The sequence below is a fragment of the Pleurodeles waltl genome, chromosome 1_1 (genome assembly GCF_031143425.1).
Source record: "Pleurodeles waltl isolate 20211129_DDA chromosome 1_1, aPleWal1.hap1.20221129, whole genome shotgun sequence".
Taxonomy (NCBI): Eukaryota; Metazoa; Chordata; class Amphibia; order Caudata; family Salamandridae; genus Pleurodeles; species Pleurodeles waltl.
The window spans coordinates 33,276,650-33,303,583 of record NC_090436.1 but is presented as its reverse complement, the minus strand read 5'-3'; the positions used below and the strand labels follow the sequence as shown (position 1 = coordinate 33,303,583).

Sequence of the window (26,934 nt, the reverse complement as noted above, 5' to 3'; positions counted from 1 at the left end):
CAAAACTGCAAGCAGCAAACATCAGCAGAAGCAAATACATACATGATGCAACACTCAAGCAGTTCTCCATAACAGGAACATGTCAAGGTAACGTCATTGGCCAATGCAAGTCGCGGGAACACGCTAGAGATAGCAGCGACTGGGACAGGCTTCAACACAAGGCTACGCAGGACACCATGGGGAGAAAAGAATGTTGAAATGATAAATAAGTTAATAGATACATCTTTGAGATCTTTCCAGTAAAAAAGCAGCATTGGCAAAGCCAATGGGTCTGGCGTTGGTTGCCAGCTTTTTGTCTATTCTTGTTTTGCTATGGTTTTGGAAAAACTTAGTTTGGAGCGCTGCCGGGCCTTCATCAACTCTGAAAATAGAAAACGTTCTCTAGAGGCAAAATAAATATGTGGGGCTCACAAAATTAGAAATGACCATAGTACTTCCTGGCACTGAAGGGAACTACTTTGTGTGTGAATGTGCTCTTTGTGAAAGAGCAGGATGCTGTGACTCACATGAAATCAGTCGATGGCTGACACATTGCCTCTTGCAGGCTGAGGTGGGTGGAATAAAAACGTCAATAACACACTCTCAGATTAATGGAGGAAGTCTGGCTGAAAACATCCAAAAGTAACTATTCTATACACAGTGTAAGTTCTTGTCTAACACAGACCTGAAAAAGCTAATCCGTGTGGCATTAGATGCCAGCCTCTTGTCTTTTTGAAAGAAGGCAAGAAAGAAGGGTAGAAAGAAGGGAAAAAAAGAGAAAGGGAGAATGAGAGAGAATACAAGAAAAAGAGAAAGCAAAAGAGAAAGGAAGGAAGAAAAGCACAAAAGAAAAAAAGGCAGGCACAAAAGGAAGAAAGACAGACAAAAAAGGAAGGAGGACAAGCAAAAAAGGAAGAAAGAAGGACAGTATCCAAAAAAGAGAGGAAGAAAGAAAGAAGGTGAAAAGGAAAGAAGGCAAGGAAAAGGAAAGAAGAATGAAGGAAAGACATGAAAAAGGAAAGAAGGCAAAAAAGAAACAAGGAAAGAAGGCAAGAGTAAAAGAAGGAAACATAGTAGGAATGAAGAAGGAAGGAAGACAAAAAAAGGAAGAAGGAAAGAAAGAAAGAAGGAAAAAAGAAAGAAAGAAGGAATGAAAGAACCAAAGAAAGAAAGAAAACAGAAAAGAAAGCAGGAAAGAAAGGAAAGAACAAGCAAAAATGGGAAAAAGCAGAAAAGAAGGAAGAATTGAAAAATAAAAAATGCAAGAAATGAAAGATGGCAAACAGCGAAAGAAGAAAAATATAAGAAATGAGAGAAGGAAAGTGAAGGAAAAGAGAAGAAAAGGTAGCAAAGTATAAAAAAGAAAGAACAAATAAGTAAAGTAGAAAGGAAAGAAGGAGAGAAAGAAGGAAAGAAAGAAAAGGTAAAGAGGGCAAAAAGAAAGAAAGGAAAGATTGAAAGAAGACAAAAAGAAAGAAAGAAAAGAAGAAGCTAAGAAAGAAAATAATTTTCACACTATAAAAGAATGAATAATAATACCAAAATTGCACCCCACTTATGCTTAAATAAAAGCGTTACAAGTATGCTGCAAATTAAGGGGATGTAGTTTGGTTTTCTTCCTGGGCAAAGGTTATTAAAGTACAATGTGTGAAACAGTCAATCTGATGACTTCCAAGATTTACAACAGCACTGGCAGAAGTCTGAACTGATAAAGCTGGGAGGTGCCCTTTGCTTACTTCAAAAGCATACTGCTATCACATCAGACAACCCTAAACGCATTATTATAAAGTAAAGAGAAACCCACTGCCACTAAAGGGAACTCCCAGGTATCGGATGTGGTCCTCGTGAAAGGGCTAAACACATTCACTCGAAGTGACGTTACCCAGGGACTTGCAGGCTGATGCATTGCTACATGGTGTATGCTGTAGCGAATCGAAGCAAAATGTGAATGGCACAAGAAAAGACCAATGGATGAAGAGAGCTGGCTGAAAGTCCCTTTAGGTAAGTCAATTATCTACAATATTTTAGTAGAATCAAAAGGTCTTGGCTAATGCAAAAACTAATTAAAGTCTACAAGGAATACGGTGAAATCGGTGATTGGCGAAGTAGTCCATAGAGTCTTGTATGAAGGTAGAGTGTAGCCTGGGGATGGCAGGTTTTCAGAAAGTTAGAAGAAGCTAGTTCCAGGAGCTGGCATTGAAACGAGGAGTAGTGGTCAGTGTGAATAGTCTTGCAGGTTACAGAACCCTTGGGTATGTTTCCAGTTCCTCCCCCACGTCTACCATTGCAATCACAAATGGCGACTGAGAATGTGGTGGAAAAGGAGGCCCAAGAGATTCTGGGAGGTGTCACTGAGCCACGTTTCAGTTTCATGCAGGAAATGTATGTCACACAAAATGTTGACAGCCTCTAGTCTGAGCTTCACAGGTGGACGGCAGTTGTGTAGCAAAGGGGTGTTCCATGTTTTAGAGAAAGCGGTTGATCAAAGGGGCGTAGGGATCTTGAGGTGATCAATGCTCAATCAAGGTTGCTCAGAGAGGGATTGGTTGTAGGGGTCGTGGAGCTGTTTAATTTTATTTTATTGTCGGAGAGAGAGGGTACCCTGATTTGCCCGGACCTGAGAGACAGTTATTGGTGGGTCTTCTGGTCAGATTAACACCTTTATGCTCTGAAGAGAGATACCAGGGAGCAGGTCTAATAGTGTAGAGTAAAGATTAACCTGGGTGGTGACGCCTGTGTTGGATAGGTGTGGGGTGGGTGTTAGCACTGCCCCTGGGGGGGGGAAGCAATATGACCTGTCCGGCATGAGACTACATTCCTCCCAAAATCCAACTTAAAAAGATGAGACCAAGCTGTAGAAACAAAACAAACTGGATATCACAGTCCATCAACCTCTAGAGTCAGTCAGCAGGGCAGCAGTGGAAGCACTGACTGATGAGGCTGGATGCGACAGGACATCCCTGCTGCACTCATTCTTCAACCTGAGTGGTTCAGTACATTAACACTGGCTCAGAGACATCAGGGACCTTCTGGCAACATAATGGATGGACTCATGTGCATAATCTGGAGTTGGTCCACTATGGTGGTGCTCAGGATGACTTGTGCTTAGTGTCAACAATTCAAAAAACAGAGTGCGTCAGGAAAGTTGTCGGAGTCCATTGCAAAGCTTAACTGGTGTCATTGCTTAATTCACTGACGACAGTCTTGGTGTGCTGCGACCTGTTGCACGGCCCTGCTACCTTCCATGATCTGTGGGTGGGGCAGTGACAAGACCATCTCTTGCGCTCGCGGAGGTCCCTTGGTTTAGTTACCACAGGACTGCTTATGAGCTGCGCTTAGGCTATCTCCTGGCTGCTGCAAGACCGCCGAGGAGCCACTGCCTAGTCACTCATGCAACCACAGAGGTAGATGGGCCCCGGTCAAGACTAGCTCTCGCCACTGGGTTCAGGAGGCAGGCAGAGTGAGCAGGTAGTTGCTGATAGACTGATTCTTCAGGTGACCTTTGCAGCTACTTCCCATAAGTACGATAATGGTGTTTGTCTCGACTCTGGTTGTGTGATGCTCCATGGGTGGTAGTTATGACCCACAAAATAGGGGCTGGCATGATGTGGTAGCTAGTCATGTTGTGAACCATTATGGCAGGTGGCGATGACTTGCCATGATGGTTGCAGCCATTCTTTTTTGGGCCATCAGTAACTTGGAGTGATGGTGGGCAGGTACTTATATTATTTTGTTTTGAAGAGGTATCTGAATCCTTCAGTCTGGATGCTCTGTGTTGCTGAGTCACCGATTACAATCTCCGGACGATTATCCTAGGAAGTGTGGGGCAGAGACTCGGTTTGCGCATCCTTGTGGCTTACTCCATGTTCTCCCGCTGGGCTTGGGGCAGAGACTCGGTTCACGCATGCTTGTGGCTTACTCCTGGTGGGCAGACTGTCCTTGTTCCCCTCTGTGGCTTCTAATGTGGATAGATGTCTTCAATCCATGGCTCAAGTCTTCTCAATCATGCCTTCCAGGCCTGAGCACGTTCGATCTTACCTCCTTCTGGACTTGGTCGGACATCAGGTTTCTGCATGTGACCTGGCAGGTCACATTTCCTTCTCTTCTTTCTCCTTGGTGCTTCATCCTGCACCTACTTTCCACTTATGATCGGGAGATTTCTCATTTCTCCTGTCTCTTCTTCTGGGTGTAGTGGCATGCACAATCTTCAGGGTCAGCCAACAAGGTCTCTCAGTGGTCGACTGTCTCTATAGTCCTGCACCTAGCTTAGGGCATTGGGCTCTGGCTTAGTGATGATCCTGTCAGTCGCTGATCCTGATCTCTTTTTCCTGAGTTCCGTATGGTATCCAGCCATTTGTTGCTTGTTTCCTCTTCAGGGACCTTCTTGGATCTCCTAATCCATGGTGTTCCCTACTCTGGGGCCTTCTTTTGTTGGCAGTCGAGAGCTCTGGTTCTGCCTCCTTTCTCTCGGTGCACAATGTTAGAATCTAGAAGCTATTGCTTTAATCTGCCATGGTTGGTGATGGTGTGGCATGGTGTGACCTTCAGTGAGAGTCAATGGAGCTCCTACTGTGTGTGTACCAGGATCTTTGGTTCAGTTTGTTTCCTTTTTCCTTTCAATCTGTCCCTGATTTTTGTGGGTTTCCCTGGTGTGGGGAGGCGTATGGCTTCTGTGAGGGCCATCTGTGAGTTGCCCCTCATGATCTAGGTGCTCCATTCATCAAGCATGTGTGACATCAGAGCATTCCTCCCTCTTGCATGCCTGATTCTCGCGAGCCTCTCTTCGCTGCTTGGCGTTTAGCTGATTTCTCAACATTTTGGGCTGGGGCCAGTGTGTGTTGCCCGGCTCTGTGTTGTTGCAAAGTCATTGTGTCCATGGTGTGCCGTCCAGCATGATGTGCTCTCTGGGAGTGTTCTGGCTGCAGCTCTGTGCAGGACTTTTCCTTTGGGCAGCAGACTTTATTTGGAGGTGTCTTAGGACGTAGGCTGCAGTCTCTCCCTCAATGAGGGACATTACTGGCATCCTTTTTTTCTGTGTACCTCTCTGTCCTGGGTGGGTGTCACCTACATGGTGCTGTCCTCTCCCCTTGACAGTGTCTCTGCTAAGACAGAGTTCACAGGCAGTGGGTTGGTGCAGTACCTGATTGTGTTCTGAGGACCGATGGGGTGCACTTTGGTGCCCTCTCACTTCTTTGCTGAAGGGTGACTCTCACATTATGTATTGGCACCATAGGAGGTGCTGGGCCTCAGAGCCTTTTGTTTGGCCTGATCTCTCTGCCTGAGGCCTTTCTCCTCTCAGTGCTCCTGTCCTTGCTGACGAGCTGCTGCAGTACCGCTACTCACCAAGGTAGAAGCGACGATTGTGGCAGTTTCTTCACTACACCAGGCCAGGATGGTGATAGAAAAACATGCTGAAGTCGGTGTGGCATGCGCTGGTGGAGGTCTTCCATGAGCCTTGCAGTACAGTAGGCTCTGGGCCGGGTGAGTGTCTGCAGCACCTGAGCAGCTCTGGGTGTGTCTGTGACCTCTACTCTGGACTCTGCCATGGTGCTGCTGCACTTCAACATCATCTTCAGTGGCACTCTGGGGGTGCTGCCAGTGTGGTGGTTTAAATCTGGCTTACCAGGGCCACTTTCACTGGAAGCTCCTGCTTCCTTGAGATTGCCCTCTGTGGTACCTGCCTTCATTGCTGGCAGTGGATGACCTGTTGCTTTCCTTTTTTTTGTTTCCGGCTGGTGCTGTCCAGGTTTCATAGGAGTCAGCTGCTTTTCCTCTAGGCTCACACTCATGACTGTTTGCGGGTAAGCTGGGGCTGTGAGCAGGCAGTGGTGAGCTGCTCATCTTGTGGACTCTGCGCTGCCTTGACATGGCCAGCAGGTGAAGGGTCTCCTTTCACCTGCGGTGGCAGCAAGCAGTCAGCAGAAGGGCATGGTGTGCTCCATCCTGGCTCCTGTGTACTACCCACGCTGGGCTCATCTTCTGTCATGCTGCGAAGTTCCGGGGTGTGGCCTTCTGTGCACTTCATGCGAGTCTTCCTTTCTTGCGCTGGAGGAGAGGCACTGGTGGTGCTGCTGGGTATTGTGGGAGGCAAAGCTGTCTTTTCTCCAGCAGTGGTTCCAGATTGCCATTAGAGGGGGCATAGTGGCTCTTCAGCCTCAGCAGGGTGGCAGGTAAGATGCTTGTTAACCACTCTCTCAGCAGTGGGGGCTGGCAGCCACCAGGGTGCTCTGTACTCTCCATGCCCGCACAGGCTCCCCCCTCACTTCTTGTGAAGCCTCTTCCTCCTGCAGATAGATGATGGCTCCTGGGCACAAAGGCCACTGCTGGAGATCTCTTCTTTTTCCCACAGCAGTGGCAGGCCGGTGGCCAGGGAATGCCTGGTGCTCTCAGCGCCCATCCTGGCTGTTCCTCACAGCCTCGATCTCCATTCCAGCAAGGAAGGTGGAGAGCTGTTACTGCTACTGCAGGGGCTCAGATGAGTTGTGTGGGCGAAAGTGCAGTTCTGATCTGCTCTTGTGTTTGACTGCGGGCATCAGCCGTGTTTGTGAGGGGGCATGACCCCAGAGCCTCACTTGCAGCCTCATCTGTCCCTCACTTTCTGTCTTTGCAGGCACTGTATGCAGGCGTAGCGGGGTCTCGCTCCTTAGAACCTCTCTAGAGGGTACATCTCTTGTATTTACCTCCCAGTCATGACGATGTGCTCCCTGCCAGGTTGGGAGCCCTCAATACTGCCAATAACGCAAAGTGCAAAACCAGGATGGAGTGATGGTGTTGGGCACAGTGGGGTCATCCCATCCTAGTCCCTAGATGTGGAGTTGTGGTCCCTAGGCCCACATGCTAGCATAAAGCACAACACATACACTTGTACTGGGGCTGTAGAACTGGCCACAAGCATGTGTTCATCTTCTTTGGTTGTAAGATTCCTTCCGGCAGTGTTGTGTTTTGGATACTGAAGTTGTAACCTCATTACTCCATGTTCATTTTGAATTTTGAAGTCACTGTTTTGTTTTCTTATTGATCTGTGACACTTTCTCACAGGAAAAGTTGGTTCACATGGTCAATGCTGTGATGGGCTGCAGATCGCGGTCAAAGGGGTTTGCTGAAATGTCAGTGACTTTTCCTTTCAATCTAGTCCTTTGTAGAATTTTTTGTTGAGTTTGCAGAGTTGGTCGTCCAACATCTCAATGCCTAGATCTCTGTGGAGGTCTGCTGTTCTTGTGAAACAAGGAGCATCTGCTGCTGTCACAAGCATGTGCGCCTGGGCCTTTTTATTAACTGGATCACAGCCTGTGTTGGATGGGTGTGGGGTGGGTGTTAGAACTGCCCCTAGGGAGGGGCTGCAATACGAAGTGCCCAGCAGGACATTACGTTCACCATCTTTCTTTGGAAAGGCTGAGTCTGAGCAAAAAGGAAATATCCCATCTTGATCTGGGACAAACCCCATGTCAATGTTGTCACTGGAAAGATGGGACACTGAGTCACTTTGTACTTGTTTTTAGATTCCTGTGGCCTTTCTGACCTCAGTACCAGCATTTTTATGGAAGCCGGTGAGACTGACACCAGCGCTATCAACGAAACTAGCCCATGCATGGAGAGTTACTTTCTGCCATGCCTTTTTTTTCTGCCATCAGCAAAAGGCATGCTAGGACTGAAAGGTCCATACTTCAAAAGCTACTTAAACAACAAAAAATCCCACATGCTTAGTGCCGCGGGCTAGAAAGATTGGGTGCAGGAGAAGGTTAGACTAATTTCATGGGTAAGAATACCAATAGAACCGCGTCTTCAGGACACATCCACGTGGAAACTAGGAAATGTGAAGTCGCTTTGGTTTGTGAGGGAGACCATCAGAGCTTCATAGCTGGTCTCGCATCAAACACTGGTCTCAAATGCTGGCCGTGTGCCAGCTCGGTTCCAATGTGCTGATCATGTGGAGTTTGTCATGACGTAACCTGCCGCAGGCGATGACTATATTTAAGTTGACAGGCTAAGGTGGCAGGAATAGCACGGAAGAGAAGCGTTCAGGGGCTCTATCCCCCAGCATCAGAGAGGTCTATGATCACCATCGTAGTACCCCGGTGTCTGAGGAGTTATAAAGCACAGAAGACTGACCTTTTGTGTGAATTGTTTTCAGTGAAACAAACTGCTAACAAGTTGACTGTATTGCACAACATGTTTCGCTCTCTGTGCCTGCTCTTCAGAGAGGCAGGACGCAAATAGCCACAAGAAAAGTACTTCTGCAAAGACAGATGGACAGTGTTGTTGTCACCATGACAACGGCCTCTCCTTCAGCCTGCTACCAGCAGCTAAATACAAGTAATACAAGAAATGCACTATCACATGACAAGCTTGGCAATTTGAGCTCCTGTCAAGAACTGAGCACGAGAAGGTTGGGCTTGTTTCTTGATTGCCTGAGGAAACGGTGCCACTGTGCACTTAAAAATACAGATATAAGGTGTCAAGTGTCTCCTTAAGAGGGCCTCAGTTATGTTGAAAATGAACACAAAGGGTTAAAACCTCCTGACAATCTTGGAGCTCTTGATTGGAGATACAAATTAATACAGATGTTGAAAGAAAGGAATCAAACATCCCCTAACATTAGGCAAAAGGAAAAAGTCAAGCAGAGACATCCACAAGGAAATCAAGTAAAGGTTCCAACTACAAAAGGAAAAATCAGGAACAAAAAATATAGTTAACAAGTTGGTGAGGACTCCAACAAATAATGTAAAAAGAAAAGTGTTGTGAATATATGTGTATATTCATTCACTGAAAAAATCAAAGGATACAGGAATGTTATAGTTAGGTTCACGTGTTACCCACACAAAACCATAGACATTCAACAGTTATAGTTATACTTATATTATGAAACTTTTATTCGTGACCTAAAGTTAATTAACAGCACGAGTTGGAGTTTCTTCAGCTAAGTATAACTATAACTGCTGATGGTGTTGTATGGGTAAAACATGCACCTAAGTATAACATCCCCGTAACCTTTGTTTTTTTCAGTGAATTTCTATGTTTTTTTCAAATGTAAAGCAATAAATAATTACCATACGCCAATACAACTACTGCCAAAGACCATGCATGGCGTGGGTTGGCCGCAAACGGAACCCTGCGACGTGCAAAGCCAAGAGGGTTGGCCACAGGGCCTGTGCCCAATCCTCCCCGCCACATGCACCTAACTCTACGCTGCGCACTGACAAAGTTTTGGAGTGTGAGTGTGTAGGAGGCTGGCCTGTCTTGTAGTGGGTACCAGAGGTACTTACACCTTATGCCAGGCCAGTTATCCCTTATTAGTGTAGAAGAGGTGTTACTAGCAGCTTAGGCTGATAGAAGGTAGCTATGGCAAAGCAGCTTAGGCTGAACTAGGAGACATGTAAAGCTCCTACTATACCACTGGTGTCATATGCACAATATCATAAGAAAACACAATACACAGATATACTAAAAATAAAGGTACTTTATTTTTATGACAATATGCCAAAAGTATCTCAGTGAGTACCCTCAGTATGAGGATAAGTTATATACACAAGATATATGTACACAAACCAAAATTATGCAAGTAATAGCAAAAGGAAGTAATGCAAGCAATGCAAAGTTACAGTAGATTGGAAAAGGAGCACACAGGTATAGGGGCAACACAAACCATATACTCCAAAAGTGGAATGCAAACCACGAATGGACCCCAAACTTATGTGAGCTTGTAGAGGGTAGCTGGGACTGTAAGAAAACAGTGAGGGTCAGAAAAATAGCCCACCCCAAGACCCTGTAAGGTAGGTGTAAAGTGCACCTACAACCCCCAGAGAGCACAGAAGTCGTGATAGGGGGATTCTGCAAGGAAATCCAACACCAGCAATGCAACAACAGTGGATTTCCGGACCTGAGTACCTGTAAGACAAGGGAACCAAGTCCAAGAGTCGCAACAGTGTCGAGAGTGGGCAGGAGCCCAGGAAATGCCAGCTGAGCGTGCAAGGAAGCTGCCACCAGATGGAAGAAGCTTGGAGTTCTGCAAGAACGAAGAGGACTAGGAACTTCTCCTTTGGAGGATGGATGTCCCACGTCGTGAAGAAGCTTGCAGAGGTCTTCCCACGCAGAAAGACCGCAAACAAGCCTTGCTAGCTGCAAGGGTCGCAGTTAGGGTTTTTGGATGCTGATGTGGCCCAGGAGGGACCAGGATGTCACCACTTGGATGAGGAGACAGAGGGGCGCCCAGCAAGTCAGGGAGCCCTTACAGAAGCAGGCAGCACCCGCAGAAGTACCTGAACAGGCACTTGGAAGAAGAGTGAATCAGAGTCCACGCGAAGTCACAAAAGGGAGTCCCACGACGCTGGAGGACAACTCAGAAGGTTGTGCACTGCAGGTTAGAGTGTCGGGGACCCAGGCTTGTCTGTGCACGAAGGAAATCCTGGAAGAGTGCACAGGAGCCGGAGCAGCTGCAAATCACGCGGTACCCAGCAATGCAGTCTAGCGTGGGGAGGCAAGGACTTACCTCCACCAAACTTGGACAGAAGAGTCACTGGACTATGGGAGTCACTTGGACAGAGTTGCTGAGTTCCAGGGACCAGGCTGGTCATGCTGAGAGGGGACCCAGAGGACCAGTGATGCAGTCTTTTGATGCCTGCGGTTGCGGGGGGAAGATTCCGTTGACCCACGGGAGATTTCTTCGGAGCTCCTGGGGCAAGAAGGAGGCAGGCTACCCCCAGAGCATGCACCACCTGGAAACAGTTGATCAAGCCGACAGGATGAAGCGATACAAGGTTGCTAGTAGTCGTCTGGCTACTTTGTTGCGGTTTTGCAGGCGTCCTGAGCAAACAGCGGTCGATCCTGTGGCAGAAGGTGAAGAGGGAGATGCAGAGGAACTCTGGTGAGCTCTTGCATTCGGTATCTGGTGAGATTCCCAAAGCAGAGACCCTAAATAGCCAGAAAAGGAGGTTTGGCTACCTAGGAAGGAGGATTGGCTACTAAGAGAGGTAAGAGCCTATCAGAAGGAGTCTCTGACGTCACCCGCTGGCACTGGCCACTCAGAGCAGTCCAGTGTGCCAGCAACACCTCTGCTTCCAAGATGGCAGAGGTCTGGGGCACACTGGAGGAGCTCTGGGCACCTCCCTTGGGAGGTGCAGGTCAGGGGAGTGGTCACTCCCCTTTCCTTTGTCCAGTTTCGCGCCAGAGCAGGGCTGGGGGATCCCTGAACCGGTGAAGACTGGCTTATGCAGAGATGGGCAGCATCTGTGCCCATCAAAGCATTTCCAGAGGCTGGGGGAGGCTACTACTCCCCAGCCATCACACCTATTTCCAGAGGGAGAGGGTGTTACACCCTCTCTCAGAGGAAATCCTTTGTTCTGCCTTCCTGGGCCAGGGATGCCTGGACCCCAGGAGGGCAGAAACCTGTCTGAGGGGTTGGCAGCAGCTGCAGTGGAGACCCCGGAAAGGCATTTTGGCAGTACCCGGGTTCTGTGCTAGAGACCCGGGGGATCACGGAATTGTCTCCCCAATGCCAGAATGGCATTGGGGTGACAATTCCATGATCTTAGACATGTTACATGGCCATGTTCGGAGTTACCATTGTGACGCTATACATAGGTAGTGACCTATGTATAGTGCACGCGTGTAATGGTGTCCCCGCACTCACAAAGTCCGGGGAATTTGACCTGAACAATGTGGGGGCACTTGGCTAGTGCCAGGGTGCCCACACACTAAGTAACTTTGCACCCAACCTTCACCAGGAGAAAGTTAGACATATAGGTGACTTATAAGTTACTTAAGTGCAGTGGTAAATGGCTGTGAATTAACGTGGACGTTATTTCACTCAGGCTGCACTGGCAGGCCTGTGTAAGAATTGTCAGAGCTCCCTATGGGTGGCAAAAGAAATGCTGCAGCCCATAGGGATCTTCTGGAACCCCAATACCCTGGGTACCTCAGTACCATATACTAGGGAATTATATGGATGTACCAGTATGCCAAAGTGAATTGCTAAATTTAGTCACTAGCCTGTTAGTGACAAATTTGGAAAGCTGAGAGAGAGCATAACCACTGAGGGTCTGGTTAGCAGAGCCTCAGTGAGACAGTTAGGCATCACACAGGGAACACATATAGGCCACAAACTTACGAGCACTGGGGTCCTGGCTAGCAGGGTCCCAGTGACACATTACAAACATACTGACAACATAGGGTTTTCACTATGAGCACTGGGCCCTGGCTAGCAGGATTACAGTGAGACAGTGAAAACACCCTGACATATACTCACAAACAGGCCAAAAGTGGGGGTAACAAGGCTAGAAAGAGGCTACTTTCTCACACTGTGTGTGCAGTTTCACTGCCAATTCAACTTGGCATTTGAAAGTACTTGCCGAGCCTAAAACTCCCCTTTCTCTGCATATAAGTCACCCCTAAGGTGTGCCCTAGGTGACCCCTAGAGCAGGGTGCTGTGGATGTGAAAGGCAGGACATGTACCTGTTTAATTTACATGTCCTGGTAGTATAAAACTCCTAAATTCGTTTTTACACTACTGTGAGGCCTGCTCCCTTCATAGGCCAACATTGGGGCTGCCCTCATACATTGCTTGAGTGGTAGCTGCTGATCTGAAAGGAGTAGGATGGTCATATTTAGTATGGCCAGAATGGTAATACAAAATCCTGCTGACTGGTGAAGTTAGATTTAATGTTATTATTTTAGAATGCCACTTTTAGAAAGCGAGCATTTCTCTTCACTTAAATCTTTCTGTACCTTACAATCCACGTCTGGCTGGGTTTAGTTGACATCTCCTTATGCATTCACTCAGACACACCCCAGACACAGGATACTCAGCCTCACTTGCATACATCTGCATTTTGAATGGGTCTTCCTGGGCTGGGAGGGTGGAGGGCCTGCTCTCACACAAAGGACTGCCACACCCCCTACTGGGACCCTGGCAGACAGGACTGAACTGAAAGGGGACCTGCTGCACTTCTAAGACACTCTTTGAAGTCTCCCCCACTTCAAAGGCACATTTGGATATAGAAACAGGGCCTCTGCCCTACCACCTCAGACACTTCCTGGAGAAGAAACCAGAACCTGCACCCTGACAAGAAGAACTGCCTGGCTGTCTAAAGGACTCACCTGACTGCTTTCTGAAGAGGACTTCTGCCTTGCTGTAACCCTTCTGTCTTGCTGCTCTCTTGCTTTGCTGCAGAAGTGCTCTCCAAGGGCTTGGATAGAGCTTGTCTCCTGTTCCCTGAAGTCTCAGGACCAAAAAGACTTCTCTCCTGCAGCTGGAATTCCCGTGCGGTAAAAATTCGACACACCGCCTGCCAAGAACGACGCACAGCCTGCTTGCAGTGAAAAATTCACTGCATGCCGAGTCCAGAACGACGCAGCCCGACTTTGGGACAGCAGATCGACGCAGTGCCAGCGACGTGAGTGGAACTTCGACGCACGGCCCTACTGGATCAATGCAAGGTGACTCAGAATGACGCCGCCCAACTTCCTGAGAGGAATCGACACAGCGCCTGCTGTGCAGAAGAAAATTCCACGCAACGCCTACCTGAATTGACGTAGCCGCTGTGACTCCGCTCCGAAAGCCCAGGATTTCACTCATCGTCCCCGGGGCGTCCAAAAACCCCGCAACCCGAAGAGGATCCAAGTCCGCGCGCCAGAAATCGACGCAACATCTTCCCCGTGTGGAAAATAACGACGCAAGTCCTTGTGCGAAGGGGCGAAACCGATGCACACTCACTGTTTCCACGCATCTTCTCCTCTGCGGTCCCCTGCGAGGATTTTTCAATGCCAACCAGGTACTTTGCCCTGCAAGAGACACTTGTTGTTTCTAGGAGAACTTAAGACACTTTTTATTGCTTTTACAGTATGTAGGAGGCTGGCCTGGCTTATAGTGGGTACCTGATGGTACTTACACCTTGTGCCAGGTCCAGTTATTCCTTATTAGTAGATTAGTAGTGTTCTAGCAGCTTAGGCTGATAGAGGTAGCTATAGCAGAGCAGCTTAGGCTGAACTGGGAGACATGCAAAGCTCCTTCTGTACCACTGGTGTCATATGCAAAATATCATAAGAAAACACAATACACAGATATACTAAAAATAAAGTTACTTTATTTTTATGACAATATGCCAAAAGTATCTCAGTGAGTACCCTCAGTATGAGGATGAGAAATATACACAAGATATATGTACACAAACCAAAATTATGCAGGTTATAGCAAGAAAATTAATGCAAGCAGTGTAAAGTTACAATAGATTGCAATAGGAGCACATAGGTAAAGGGGCAACACAAACCATATACTCCAAAAGTGGAATGCGAACCACAAATGGACCCCAAACCTATGTGAGCTTGTAGAGGGTCGCTGGGACTGTAAAAAAACAGTGAGGGTTAGAAAAATAGCCCACCCCAAGACCCTGAAAGGTAGGTGTAAAGTGCACCTACTACCCCCAGAGAGCACAGAAGTCGTGATAGGAGGTTTCTTCAAGAGGAACAACACCAGTAATGCAACAACAGTGGACTGCCGGACCTGGGTACCTGTAAGAGAAGGGGACCAAGTCCAAGAGTCGCGACAGTGTTGAGAGTGGGCAGGAGCCCACACATTCACTCGAAGTGACGTTACCCAGGGACTTAAGTAGGCTGATGCATTGCTACATGGTGTATGCTGTAGCGGATCGAAGCAAAATGTGAATGGCACAAGAAAAGACCAATGGATGAAGAGAGCTGGCTGAAAGTCCCTTTAGGTAAGTCAATTATCTCCAATATTTTAGTAGAATCAAACGGTCTTGGCTAATGCAAAAACTAATTAAAGTCTACAAGGAATACGGTGAAATCGGTGATTGGTGAAGTATTCCATAGAGTCTTGTATGAAGGTAGAGTGTAGCCTGGGGATGGTAGGTTTTCAGAAAGTTAGAAGAAGCTAGTTCCAGGAGCTGGCATTGAAACGAGGAGTAGTGGTCAGTGTGAATAGTCTTGCAGGTTACAGAACCCTTGTGTATGTTTCCAGTTCCTCCACCACGTCTACCATTGCAATCACAAATGGCGACTGAGAATGTGGTGGCAAAAGGAGGTCCAAGAGATTCTGGGAGGTGTCACTGAGCCACGTTTCAGTTTCATCCAGGAAATGTATGTCACACAAAATGTTGACAGCCTCTAGTCTGAGCTTCACAGGTGGACGGCAGTTGTGTAGCAAAGGGGTGTTCCATGTTTTAGAGAAAGCGGTTGATCAAAGGGGCGTAGGGATCTTGAGGTGATCAATGCTCAATCAAGGTTGCTCAGAGAGGGATTGGTTGTAGGGGTCGTGGAGCTGTTTAATTTTATTTTATTGTCGGAGAGAGAGGGTACCCTGATTTGCCCGGACCTGAGAGACAGTTATTGGTGGGTCTTCTGGTCAGATTAACACCTTTATGCTCTGAAGAGAGATACCAGGGAGCAGGTCTAATAGTGTAGAGTAAAGATTAACCTGGGTGGTGACGCCTGTGTTGGATAGGTGTGGGGTGGGTGTTAGTACTGCCCCTGGGGGGGGGAAGCAATATGACCTGACCGGCATGAGACTACATTCCTCCCAAAATCCAACTGAAAAAGACGAGTCCAAGCTGTAGAAACAAAACAAACTGGATATCACAGTCCATCAATCTCTAGAGTCAGTCAGCAGGGCAGCAGTGGAAGCACTGACTGATGAGGCTGGATGCGACAGGACATCCCTGCTGCACTCATTCTTCAACCTGAGTGGTTCAGGACATTAACACTGGCTCAGAGACATCAGGGACCTTCTGGCAACATAATGGATGGACTCATGTCCATAATCTGGAGTTGGTCCACTATGGTGGTGCTCAGGATGACTTGTGCTTAGTGTCAACAATTCAAAAAACAGAGTGCGTCAGGAAAGTTGTCGGAGTCCATTGCAAAGCTTAACTGGTGTTATTGCTTAATTCGCTGACAACAGTCTTGGTGTGCTGCGACCTGTTGCACGGCCCTGCTACCTTCCACAGTCTGTTGGTGGGGCAGTGTCAAGACCATCTCTTGCGCTCGCAGAGGTCCCTTGGTTTAGTAACCACAGGACTGCTTATGAGCTGCGCTTAGGCTATCTCATGGCTGCTGCAAGACCGCCGAGGAGCCACTGCCTAGTCACTCATGCAACCTCAGAGGTTGATGGGCCCCGGTCAAGACTAGCTCTCGCCACTGGGTTCAGGAGGCAGGCAGGGTGAGCAGGTAGTCGCTGATAGACTGATTCTTCAGGTGACCTTTCCAGCTACTTCCCATAAGTACGATAATGGTGTTTGTCTCCACTCTGGTTGTGTGATGCTCCATGGGTGGTAGTTAGGACCCACAAAATAGGGGCTGGCATGATGTGGTAGCTAGTCATGTTGTGAACCATTATGGCAGGTGGCGATGACTTGCCATGATGGTTGCAGTAACTTGGAGTGATGGTGGGCAGGTTCTTACGCTATTTTGTTTTGAAGAGGTATCTGAATCCTTCAGTCTGGATGCTCTGTGTTGCTGAGTCACCGATTACAATCTCCGGACGATTATCCTAGGAAGTGTGGGGCAGAGACTCGGTTTGCGCATCCTTGTGGCTTACTCCAGGTTCTCCTGCTGGGCTTGGGGCAGAGACTCGGTTCACGCATGCTTGTGGCTTACTCCTGGTGGGCAGACTGTCCTTGTTCCTCTCTGTGGCTTCTAATGTGGATAGATGTCTTCAATCCATGGCTCGAGTCTTCTCAATCATGCCTTCCAGGCCTGAGCACGTTCGATCTTACCTCCTTCTGGACTTGGTCGGACATCAGGTTTCTGTATGTGACCTGGCAGGTCACATTTCCTTCTCTTCTTTCTCCTTGGTGCTTCATCCTGCACCTACTTTCCACTTATGATCAGGAGATTTCTCATTTCTCCTGTCTCTTACTCTGGGTGTAGTGGCATGCACCATCTTCAGGGTCAGCCAACAAGGTCTCTCAGTGGTCGACTGTCTCTATAGTCCTGCACCTGGCTTAGGGCATTGGGCTCTGGCTTAGTGATGATCCTGTCAGTCGCTGATCCTGATCTCTTTTCCCTGAGTTCCGTATGGTATCCAGACATTTGTTGCTTGTTTTCTCTTCAGGGACCTTCTTGGATCTCCTAATCCATGGTGTTCCCTACTCTGGGGCCTTCTTCTGTTGGCAGTCGAGAGCTCTGGTCTGCCTCCTTTCTCTCGGTGCACAATGTTAGAATCTAGAAGCTATTGCTTTAATCTGGCATGGTTGGTGATGGTGTGGCATGGTGTGACCTTCAGTGAGAGTCAATACTGTAGAGCTCCTACTGTGTGTGTACCAGGATCTTTGGTTCAGTGTGTTTCCTTTGTCCTTTCCATCTGTCCCTGGTTTTTGTGGGTTTCCCTGGTGTGGGGAGGTGTATGGCTTCTGTGAGGGCCATCTGTGAGTTGCCCCTCATGATCTAGGTGCTCCATTCATCAAGCATGTGTGACATCAGAGCGTTCCTCCCTCTTGCATGCCTGATTCTCGCGAGCCTCTCTTCGCTGCTTGGCGTTTAGCTGATTTCTCAACATTTTGGGCTGGGGCCAGTGTGTGTTGCCCAGCTCTGTGGTGTTGCAAAGGCATTGTGTCCATGGTGTGCCGTCCAGCATGGAGCGCTCTCTGGGAGTGGCTGCAGCTCTGTGCAGGGCTTTTCCTTTGGCCAGCAGACTTTATTTGGAGGTGTCTTAGGACGTAGGCTGGTGTCTCTCAATGAGGGACATTACTGGCATCCTTTTTTTCTGGCTACCTCTCTGTCCTGGGTGGGTGTCACCTACATGGTGCTGTCCTCTCCCCTTGACAATGTCTCTGCTATGGCAGAGTTCACAGGCAGTGGGTTGGTGCAGTACCTGATTGCGTTCTGAGGACCGATGGGCTGCACTTTGGTGCCCTGTCACTTCTTTGCTGGAGGGTGACCCTCACATTATCTATTGGCACCATAGGAGGTGCTGGGCCTCAGAGCCTTTTGTTTGGCCTGATCTCTCTGCCTGAGGCCTTTCTCCTCTCAGTGCTCCTGTCCTTGCTGACGAGTTGCTGCAGTACCGCTACTCACCAAGGTAGAAGCGATGCATGTGGCAGGTACTTCCCTACGCCCAGGCCAGGATGGCGATAGAAAAACATGCTGAAGTCGGTGTGGCCTGTGCTGGTGGAGGTCTTCCATGAGCCTTGCAGTACAGTAGGCTCTGGGCCGGGTGAGTGTCTGCAGCACCTGAGCAGCTCTGGGTGTGTCTGTGACCTCTATTCTGGGGGTGCCGCCAGTGTGGTGGTTTAAATGTGGCTTAGCAGGGCCCCTTTCACTGGAGGATCCTGCTTCCTTGAGATTGCCCTCTATGGTACCTGCCTTCATTGCTGGGAGTTGATGACCTGTTGCTTTCCTTTTTTTGTTTCCGGCTGGTGCTGTCCAGGTTTCATGGGAGTAAGCTGCTTTTCCTCCAGGCTCACACCCATGACTGTTTGCGGATAAGCTGGGGCTGTAAGCAGGCAGTGGTGAGCTGCTCATCTTGTGGACTCTGCGCTGCCTTGACATGGCCAGCAGGTGAAGTGTCTCCTTTCACCTGCGGTGGCAGCAAGCAGTCAGCAGAAGGGCATGGTGTGCTTCATCCTGGCTCCTGTGTACTACCCACGCTGGGCTCATCTTCTGTCATGCTACGAAGTTCCGGGTGTGGCCTTCTGTGCACTTCATGCGAGTCTTCCTTTCTTGCGCTGGAGGAGAGGCACCGGTGGTGCTGCTGGGTATTGCGGGAGGCAAAGCTGTCTTTTCTCCAGCAGTGGTTCCAGATTGCCATTAGAGGGTGCATAGTGGCTCTTCAGCCTCAGCAGGGTGGCAGGTAAGATGCTTGTTAACCACTCTCTCAGCTGTGGGGGCTGGCAGCCACCAGGGTGCTCTGTACTCTCCATGCCCGCACAGGCTCCCCCCTCACTTCTTGTGAAGCCTCTTCCTCCTGCAGATAGATGATGGCTCCTGGGCACAAAGGCCACTGCTGGAGATCTCCTCTTTTTCCCACAGCAGTGGCAGGCCGGTGGCCAGGGAATACCTGGTGCTCTCAGCGCCCATCCTGGCTGTTCCTCACAGCCTCGATCTCCATTCCAGCAAGGGGGGTGGTGAGCTGTTACTGCTACTGCAGGGGCTCAGATGAGTTGTGTGGGCGAAAGTGCAGTTCTGATCTGCTCTTGTGTTTGACTGCGGGCATCAGCCGTGTTTGTGAGGGGGCATGACCCCAGAGCCTCACTTGCAGCCTCATCTGTCCCTCACTTTCTGTCTTTGCAGGCACTGTATGCAGGCGTAGCGGGGTCTCGCTCCTTAGAACCTCTCTAGAGGGTACATCTCTCGTATTTACCTCCCAGTCATGACGATGTGCTCCCTGCCAGGTTGGGAGCCCTCAATACTGCTCAATGAGAGCTCAAATGACATGACTGATGTCACAGACATGTGATGCAATCACAAGAATTCATTTAAAGACCTCGGGTATTACATCACTGATGACATCACTGATGCCACAGACGTGCATCCTGAAGTCATTTACAGAACTTAGAGATAGGGCTAGACCATACCCATGGAACCCTAAGGTTGAAGCAGAGGCCAGTCTGGAAAGGAACAATCTTTACAACCTACAAACAGAAAAGATGCGTGTTTACCTCTCAAACCACCACATCCCATGCCAAGAAACTAATTTTATTTAAAGTGACTTGCCCGTAACGGTCTACTTTTTAACGATTTAAAGAATGTGCACTGGCTTTAAAAATCACGCTGCCCTCGCCTTTCCATTAAAACTCACTGGCTTGTTCCATGACGTCATGTCCCAAGAACTGAGCCAGTCCTGCGTCATAGCCAAGGGCGGGCTGCATTATGGAATGTTTGAGTTTCGATTTATTGCGATACAGTGAAACTACGCGTCCGAAATTCAGCACGAGACAGGACTGACTGAAAGTGTCACGCACATGCAAGACTAGAAGAAATACTTTACATGGCGACCACGGGAAGTGGCTTGTCGGGACTACCCTAGCGAGAGTCACTGGACGAGTGTAATAAGACATGTGACACGAAAATGGAGGAAAGTGCATGAAACGTAAGGTGTGTGAGTGAAAGCTGGGACTATGAGTTTACCTCGCAGCTCTTGAGCTGTTCAAGTTTGATTAAGACCTGAAATAAATAAATCAGACGCCGATGGGGCGGTCGCCTTACCTGCACGGGGTGTGCGCCCTGAATGACTCTGCACTTCACCTGCGGGGTTTCCAGGCCACCTGCTCGCTCCAGGGCCCCCTGCGCTGAGTAGCCTTCCAGGAACACTCCTACCAGGAACACTAGTCTCCTCCTGAAACACAAGCCTCCTTCCAGGAACACTAGCCTAGCCTCCTCCTGAAACACTAGCCTCCTTCTGAAACACTAGCCTCCTTCCAGGAACACTAGCCTCCTTCTGAAACACTAGCCTCCTTCCAGGAACACTAGCCTCCTTCTGAAACACTAGCCTCCTTCTGAAACACTGGCCTCCTCCTGAAACACTAGCCTTCAACCAGGAACACTAGCCTCCTTCTGAAACACTAGCCTTCAACCAGGAACACTAGCCTCCTTCTGAAACACTGGCCTCCTCCAGGAACACTAGCCTCCTCCTGAAACACTAGCCTTCAACCAGGAACACTAGCCTCCTTCTGAAACACTAACCTCCTCCTGAAACACTAGCCTCCTCCAGGAACACTAGCCTTCTCCAGGAACTCTGACCTCCCCCTGAAACACCAGCCTCCTTCCAGGAACACTAGCCTCCTTCTGAAACACAAGCCTCCTTCCAGGAACACTAGCCTCCTTCTGAAACACTGGCCTCCTCCAGAAACACAAGCGTCCTTCCAGGAACACTAGCCTCCTCCAGGAACACTAGCCTTCAACCAGAAACACTAGCCTCCTCCAGAAACGCAAGCCTCCTTCCAGGAACACTAGCCTCCTTCTGAAACACTGGCCTTCAACCAGGGACACTGGCCTCCTCTTGAAACACTGGCCTCCTCCAGGAACACTAGCCTCCTCCTGAAACACTAGCCTTCAACCAGGAACACTAGCCTCCTTCTGAAATACTGGCCTCTGCTCCAGAAACACTGGCCTCCTTCCAAGAACACTAGCCTCCTCAAGGAACACTGGCCTCCTTCCAGGAACACTAGCCTCCTCCTGAAACACTAGCCTCCTTCCAGGAACACTAGCCTCCTCAAGGAACACTGGACTCCTTACAGGAACACTAGCCTCCTCAAGGAACACTGGCCTCCTTCCAGGAACACTAGCCTCCTCCAGGAACACTGACCTCCTCCAGGAACACTGACCTCCTCCTGAAACACTGGCCTCCTCCAGGAACACTGGCCTCCTTCCAGGAACACTAGCCTCCTCCTGAAACACTGGCCTCCTCCTGAAACACTGGTCTCCTCCTGAAACACTTGCCTCCTTCCAGGAACACTAGCCTCCTCCTGAAACACTGGCCTCCTCCAGGAACACTAGCCTCCTCCTGAAACACTGGCCTCCTTATAGGAACACTAGTCTCCTCCTGAAACACTAGCCTTCAACCAGGAACACTGGCCTCCTCCTGAAACACTAGCCTCCTTCCAGGAACACTAGCCTCCTTCTGAAACACTAGCCTCCTTCCAGGAACACTAGTCTCCTCCTGAAACACAAGCCTCCTTCCAGGAATACTAGCCTCCTTCTGAAACACTAGCCTCCTTCCAGGAACACTAGCCTCCTTCTGAAACACTGGCCTCCTCCTGAAACACTAGCCTTCAACCAGGAACACTAGCCTCCTTCTGAAACACTAGCCTTCAACCGGGAACACTAGCCTCCTTCTGAAACACTGGCCTCCTCCAGGAACACTAGCCTCCTCCTGAAACACTAGCCTTCAACCAGGAACACTAGCCTCCTTCTGAAACACTAACCTCCTCCTGAAACACTAGCCTCCTCCAGGAACACTAGCCTTCTCCAGGAACTCTGACCTCCCCCTGAAACACCAGCCTCCTTCCAGGAACACTAGCCTCCTTCTGAAACACAAGCCTCCTTCCAGGAACACTAGCCTCCTTCTGAAACACTGGCCTCCTCCAGAAACACAAGCGTCCTTCCAGGAACACTAGCCTCCTCCAGGAACACTAGCCTTCAACCAGAAACACTAGCCTCCTCCAGAAACGCAAGCCTCCTTCCAGGAACACTAGCCTCCTTCTGAAACACTGGCCTTCAACCAGGGACACTGGCCTCCTCTTGAAACACTGGCCTCCTCCAGGAACACTAGCCTCCTCCTGAAACACTAGCCTTCAACCAGGAACACTAGCCTCCTTCTGAAATACTGGCCTCTGCTCCAGAAACACTGGCCTCCTTCCAAGAACACTAGCCTCCTCAAGGAACACTGGCCTCCTTCCAGGAACACTAGCCTCCTCCTGAAACACTAGCCTCCTTCCAGGAACACTAGCCTCCTCAAGGAACACTGGACTCCTTACAGGAACACTAGCCTCCTCAAGGAACACTGGCCTCCTTCCAGGAACACTAGCCTCCTCCAGGAACACTGACCTCCTCCAGGAACACTGACCTCCTCCTGAAACACTGGCCTCCTCCAGGAACACTGGCCTCCTTCCAGGAACACTAGCCTCCTCCTGAAACACTGGCCTCCTCCTGAAACACTGGTCTCCTCCTGAAACACTTGCCTCCTTCCAGGAACACTAGCCTCCTCCTGAAACACTGGCCTCCTCCAGGAACACTAGCCTCCTCCTGAAACACTGGCCTCCTTATAGGAACACTAGTCTCCTCCTGAAACACTAGCCTTCAACCAGGAACACTGGCCTCCTCCTGAAACACTAGCCTCCTTCCAGGAACACTAGCGTCCTTCTGAAACACTGGCCTCCTTCCAGGAACACTAGTCTCCTCCTGAAAGACTGGCCTCCTTCCAGGAACAGGTCTCCTCCAGAAACACAAGCCTCCTTCCAGGAACACTAGCCTCCTCCTGAAACGCTAGCCTTCAACCAGGAACACTAGCCTTCTTCTGAAACACTTGCCTCCTTCTGAAACACTGGCCTCCTTCCAGGAACACTGGCCTCCTCCTGAAACACAAGCCTCCTTCTGAAACACTGGCCTCCTTCCAGGAACACTGGCCTCCTCCTGAAACACTGGCCTCCTTCCAGGAACACTGGCCTCCTTCCAGGAACACTGGCCTCCTCCTGAAACACTGGCCTCCTCCTGAAACACTAGTCTTCAACCAGGAACACTAGCCTCCTTCTGAAACACTGGCCGCCTCCTGAAACACTGGCCTCCTCCTGAAACACTAGCCTTCAACCAGGAACACTAGCCTCCTTCTGAAACACTGGCCGCCTCCTGAAACACTGGCCGCCTCCTGAAACACAAGCCTCCTCCTGAAACACTAGCCTTCAACCAGGAACACTAGCCTCCTCCAGGAACACTAGCCTTCAACCAGGAACACTAGCATCCTTCTGAAACGCTGGCCTCCTCCAGGAACACGTCTCCTCCAGAAACACAAGCCTCCTTCCAGGAACACTAGCCTCCTCCTGAAACACTAGCCTTCAACCAGGAACACTAGCCTCCTTCTGAAACACTGGACTTCAACCAGGGACACTGGCCTCCTCCTGAAACACTGGCCTCCTCCAGGAACACAAGCCTCCTCCTGAAACAGTAGCCTTCAACCAGGAACACTAGCCTCCTTCTGAAACACTGGCCTCTCCTCCAGAAACACTGGCCTCCTTCCAGGAACACTAGCCTCCTTCCAGGAACACTAGCCTCCTTCCAGGAACACTAGCTTCCCCCTGAAACACTATCCTCCTCAAGGAACATTGGCCTCCTTCCAGGAACACTGGCCTCTCCAGGAACACTGGCTCCTCAAGGAACACTGGCCTCCTTCCAGGAACACTAGCTTCCTGCAGGAACACTTACCTCCTCCTGAAACACTGGCCTCCTCCAGGAACGCAATCCTCTCCTGAAACACTGGCCTCCTTCCAGGGACACTAGCCTCCTCCTGAAACACTGGCCTCCTCCTCCTGAAACACTGGCCTCCTCCTCCTGAAACACTGGCCTCCTCCAGGAACACTAGCCTCCTCCTGAAACACTGGCCTCCTCCAGGAACACTAGCTTCCAACCAGGAGCACGTCTTCTCCAGAAACACTAGTTCCTGAAACCCCAGCCGCCTGCCTCTGTGCGCTGGTCACAGGTCGCAGATGCTGCGCGGATGGGCACGGACTCCGAGCCCTCCCACGATGCAGAACTCCCAGAATGCAACGGGGCTGGACCGGGCAGTGCAAACACAGCAGTGATGAAATCACCCCGCCTGGGATCTGTAGTGACACCCGAACCAGGCCACATCCTTGTCATGACAAATTGCCGCACGCGCCCTGCTGCCGCCCCTGGCGCTGATAACGTGTTGCCACACAAGGTGTCAGTCTGCGCACGTGAATCCGGAAGACCTTTGTCTTGAGCAAAGATGTTCACGGGGTTCTTATCTCCCCACGACAAAAAACTCAGCTTCCTAGACCTTGGTTCTTAACCTTTTGACTCCTGAGGACCCCCACTTTATCATTACTGGAACCCAGGACCCCCACTGGATCATAATTGGGATTCGAGGACCCCGGCCTAAACGTCCATGATTTGAACCGCAAAACAATGCACACAAAATACAGAAACAAGCATTCCACGAAACACATACACAAACGATAACACGTTTTATTTAATTTGCAAACAAATATGAATTAAAAAAAAAATCCCATTTTAATAGGAAAGTTGGAGTTCTGAAATTCAGTTGAAGCCACACATCATCCATAGTATATTTTGTTTGATGTGCCTGCACTGCTCCTACAAATCTGAGGATACTCATTTAATTTATAGCCTCAATTTTAAATTCCTTGACATTTACATTACGTTTAAAAATGTTCAGTTCTACATTCAGCTACTTCGCATACATTATGAATCTGTTAATACTTAATTTCCTAATCAGCTGTGGCCCCCTGAGGAGGCTTTGCGGACCCCTGGGGTACCCCGGCCCACAGGTTGGGAAACACTGCCCTTTTTTATTCAGAAAAAAAACCCTGTTATGTAGGCAAATAATGAGCACAGAGTGCACTTTTTAGGTCTGGCTCAAAAAAGGCTTCTGCAACTTTAACCTTTGTAATATAATGGAATGTTGTCAAGGCAGGGGACACCAAGTCATTTTAGAGGATATTACAACCTTCAACCCCAGATCTGGGTGGACCACTTCTCGAGTATACTTCTCGAGTATTTATGCAGCCGAGCCCATCAATGGGAACAGAGAAATGAATGCCACGCGCTGTCCTGGAGGAAGCAGTACCCTTTTGTTCTTTGAGTTTAAGAATGTGGTGGAGGCTATTATAGCCCTTCTGGCACACAGAGCCCCGGCCCTGATTCCACCCCTGGGGCCTACTTAGGGCAGAACCCTTGATTTGGGCTGCATTCTTTCAGTAGCTCTTTCGCTCTTTGATTGAAGGTGGCCCTATCTCAGGGTCCTGACATTCTGCCGAGATAACACCTATTTATTAAAAAGGCAGTAAAGATGATCCTGGCACGTACAGGCTCATTAGCCTTATTGAAACTCTCTTTCTGCCTTATCTTGGGGCAGCTAATGGATTGGGTTGAGGACAATTCCATCCTCTTGGAGTTCCAGGCAGGATTTAGAAATAGGGTCAGCATGGTAGATCACATTTTCTGCTTTTGCTGCCTCTATTGGAAAACCGTACCGCTTGACAAAAGCAACTTGTATGTGTTTTTTTTTTACTTAAGATCAGCCTTTCATTGCACCCCCAGAGGCAAGTTGTGGGAGGTTCTGAAGAACATGGGCGTCCGTCACAACCTTTTGTCTGTCCTAATAGGGTACAGTGCCTATAATCTGGCCAGGGTTAGGTGTGGTAACAATGGTGAGCTTGCTGATACTTTTAACTTTGAATCTGGTGTTTGCCAGGGTTGTGTGCTGGCCCCTACACTGCTCATGTTCTACAACAATGGCCTTGTTTGTGCACTCAACTTCCTGGGTAATGATGCACCTAAACTATGCCCACACAAAATCACAATGCTACTCTTTGCAGATGACACACTGCTGATATCTAAAACTCTGCGGGTGTGCAGCCAATTGTAGATCGTTTTCTAAGCTTCTGCACCGCTCGGGCCTTGAGCCTAACATCAATAATACTAAATTTATGGTGTTTACCCGTTACATATCTGCAAGAGCTAAAATCATGGTGCAGGGTGTACCACTTGAACAAGTGCAGGAGTTTGTCTGCCTGGGGGTATGATTAAACTACAGAATGAGTTGCATCACGTATATTGGAAAGAGTGTACTGAAACTCCAGCATGAAGCTGGGGCTGTGTCTAAAATGTGTAAAAAGGCCCACGCTGTAGGAGGTTGGCCTGGCTTGTAGTGGGTACCAGAGGTACTTACACCTTGTGCCAGGTACCCAGTGTATTGGGGTTCCAGGAGATCCCTATGGGCTGCAGCATTTCTTTTGTCACCCATAGGGAGCTCTGACAGTTCTTACACAGGACTGCCACAGCAGCTTGAGTGAAATAACGTCCACGTTATTTCACAGTCATTTTACACTGCACTTAAGTAACTTATAAGTCACCTATATGTCTAACCCTCACTTGATGAAGGTTAGGTGCAAAGTTACTAAGTGTGAGGGCACCCTGGCACTAGCCAAGGTGCCCCCACTTTGTTCAGGGCCATTTCCCCAGACTTTGTGAGTGCGGGGACACCAATACACGCGTGAGCTACATATAGGTCAATACCTATGTGTAGCTTCACAATGGTAACTCCGAACATGGCCATGTAACATATCTAAGATCATGGAATTGTCCCCCCAAGCCAAATCTGGTATTGGGATGTCAATCCCATGCATCTCCCGTTCTTCAGCAAGGACCACGGTGTAGGAGGCTGGACTGGCTTGTAGTGAGTACCAAGGGGTACTTGCACCTTGCACCAGGCCCAGTTATCCCTTATTAGTGTATAGGGTGTCTAGCAGC

The 26,934-nt window shown here is 49.2% G+C and overlaps 1 protein-coding gene across 2 annotated transcripts in view; it reads right to left on the bottom strand.

Moving 5' to 3' along the window:
• LOC138259489 (probable N-acetyltransferase camello) overlaps positions 1-26,934 on the bottom strand; it is a 76,002-nt gene that overhangs the window by 18,589 nt on the left and 30,479 nt on the right. The window contains exon 1 of one of the 2 annotated variants that reach the window (XM_069207375.1): positions 20,134-20,250. The exons of the other annotated variant lie outside the window; for it this stretch is intronic. The gene's annotated coding sequence lies outside the window, so the exon portion shown is untranslated. Of the gene's footprint in view, positions 1-20,133; positions 20,251-26,934 lie in introns of those variants that run through there. 2 annotated transcript variants of the gene reach the window in all.